A 2,808-nucleotide genomic window follows, 5' to 3' on the forward strand; every position below is an offset into this window, starting at 1 on the left:
CTATCCTGCACCCCATTTATTCTAGTCTCTCTTTTGACCTTATCCCTCCCCATAAGTGTTTACTTCAAATTACTCCCTCCCATTTGCTCTCCCTTCTATCATCCACCCCCACATCCCATTTATCCCCTTCTCCCCTACTTTTCTGTAGTGTAAGGTAGATTTTCATATGAAATTGAGTGTGCATGTTATTCCCTCCTTAAATCAAATGTGATTGGAGTAAGCTTCCCTCTTCCCCCTCACCTCCCTCCTTTTCCCTTCCATTGAAAAAGCTTTTTTGGGAGGCTTTCGGGGACTCCTCCTGACCTGGACTGATTCTCTCCTACCTCTGGTCAGTGCTGCTTCTCTCTGTCCCCGGAGCCCCGCCGCTCCCCGAACCCAGCCCACTATGGAGAAGACCGAGGTGATCCAGAAGGCTAGGCTGGCGGAGCAGGCCGAGTGCTATGACGACTTGGCCACCAAGCAGGGGGTGGAGCTCTCCAACGTCGAGCGTAACCTGCTCTCTGTGGCCTACAAGAACGTGGTCTGGGGGTGAAAGTCAGCCTGAAAGGTCATTTCCAACATCGGGCCGAAAACTGACATGGCCAACAAGAAGAGGCAGCTGGTCAAGGACTACGGGGAGAAAGTGGAGTGTGAACTGAGATCCATTTGCACCACCGTCCTGGAATTGTTGGATAAGTTTTTAATAGCCAATGCTATTGGAGCCAAACTGCTCTAGAGAGCAAGATCTTCTATCTGAAAATGAAGGAAGACCACTTCCGGTACCTTGCTGAAGTAGCATGTGGTGCTACAAACAATAGATAATTCCCAAGGAGCTTATCAAGAAACCTTTGACATCAGCGAGAAAGAGATGCAACCTACACATCCAATCCGCCTGGGGCTAGCTCTTAACTTTTCTGTATTTTACTATGAGATCCTTAATAACCCAGAGCTTGCCTGCACATTGGCTAAAACGGCTTTTGATGAGGCTATTGAAGAACCTGATACACTGAATGAAGACTCTTACAAAGACAATATCCTTATCATGCAGTTGCTTAGAGACAACCTAACATTATGGGCATCAGACAGTGCAGGAGAAGAATGTGATGCTGCAGAAGGTGCAGAAAATTAAAATTCATACAGGGTGTCATTTTCCTTTCTCTCAAGAAACCTTTTTACACGTCTCCATTCCTTATAGCTCCACTTGGATTTCCTATAGGAAAGAGAACCCATCCATATGTATGGAAATCAATCGTTTATGGTCTTTTCACACTGCAGCTTTGGGAAAACTCCATTCCTTGATTTGTGTTTGGCCTGGCCTTCCTGGTGTGCAGCTACTGCTGTAGAAAAGTATTAATAGCTTCATTTCATATAAACTTAAGTAACTTCGAAACACTTATGTAGAGGACTAAAGTGTATCTGGTATTTAAAAATCTGAACCAGTTCTGCAAGTGACTGTTTTGTATTTCAGTGAAGATATGAAAATGTAGTGAAATACAACTCAAGTGCTTTACATAGCTTCCCCTGCCATCTACCCCCCATATTCCACCTTATTTTTCAGGGTTTTCCTTTCACCAGACAACTTTCACATGCACTTATATGTTCCTTTTAAGGAGGAATCTTGGAAGTATTGAGTCAAATGGAAACAAGTTTGGCATTTTAGACTTAGGGATCACAAACTGAAATATGCCTCTTGTAAAATAAGTCCTGTGACAGCACGAAGTTTTCTTACTCTTCAGTTGCTACTGTTTCATTTGACAATTTCCTGGTCCCAATAAGAGTTCATTCACACTCCTGTCTTTGTATTTCTGGTGTCCATTTTACCATGTAATAGAAGTAGCATGTAACTACCAGAATACAAATGTTGCTTTTTAACAAATTAAAGTGCATGTCATTTCTTAATGTACTAGACTGAGGGAAACCATTGGAAATATACGAGTCCAGGCCTGACATTTTTAGTACTTTTCCATGCAGATTTGTACATATGTGAGAGGGTGTCATATTTGTCCAGCGATTATTACTTAGAAAGTTTGGACCACTATTTTGTGTTGCTAATCATTGATTGTAGTCCCCAAAAAGCCTTGTGAAAATGTTATGCCCTATGTAACAGCAAAGTAACATAAAATAAAATTGCATTTTATAAACCAAAAAAAAGAAAAAGCTTTTTCTTACCTCTTTCATGAGAGACAATTTGCCCCATTCCATTTCTCCCTTTCTCCTCCCAATATATTCCTTCTCATCCCTTTATTTTATTTTTTTAGATATCATCCCTTCCTATTCAACTCACCCTGTGCCCTCTCTCTATATGTATATAATCCCTCCAACTACCCAAATATTGAGAAAAGTCTCAAGAGTTACAAATATTATCTTTCCATGTAGGAATGTGAACAGTTCAACTTTAGTAAATCCCTTAGGATTTCTGTTTCCTGTTTACCTTTTCATGCTTCTCTTGACTCTTGTGTTTGAAAGTCAAATTTTCTATTCAGTTCTGGTCTTTTCATCAAGAATGCTTGAAAGTCCTCTATTTCATTGAATGACCATTCCCCGCCCCTGAAGTATTATACTCAGTTCTGCTGAGTAGGTGATTCTTGGTTTTAATCCTAGTTCCTTTGACTTCTGGAATATCATATTCCAAGCCTTGTGATTCCTTAATGTAGAAGCTGCTAGATCTTGTGTTATCCTGACTGTATTTCCACAGTACTCAAGTTTTTTCTTTCTGGCTGCTTGCAATATTTTCTCCTTGACCTGGGAACTCTGGAATCTGGCAATATTCCTAGAAATTTTTCTTTTGGAATCTCTTTCAGGAGGTGATCAGTGGATTCTTGCAATATT

The 2,808-nt window shown here is 40.7% G+C and overlaps 1 pseudogene; it reads left to right on the top strand.

The window, feature by feature from the left end:
• The first annotated feature begins 385 nt into the window (after positions 1-385).
• On the top strand, positions 386-1,552 carry LOC140525882 (14-3-3 protein theta pseudogene; annotated as a pseudogene).
• The last annotated feature ends 1,256 nt before the right edge of the window (positions 1,553-2,808 follow it).

Source organism: Notamacropus eugenii, chromosome 1 (genome assembly GCF_028372415.1).
Source record: "Notamacropus eugenii isolate mMacEug1 chromosome 1, mMacEug1.pri_v2, whole genome shotgun sequence".
In the NCBI taxonomy this organism is placed as follows: domain Eukaryota; kingdom Metazoa; phylum Chordata; class Mammalia; order Diprotodontia; family Macropodidae; genus Notamacropus; species Notamacropus eugenii.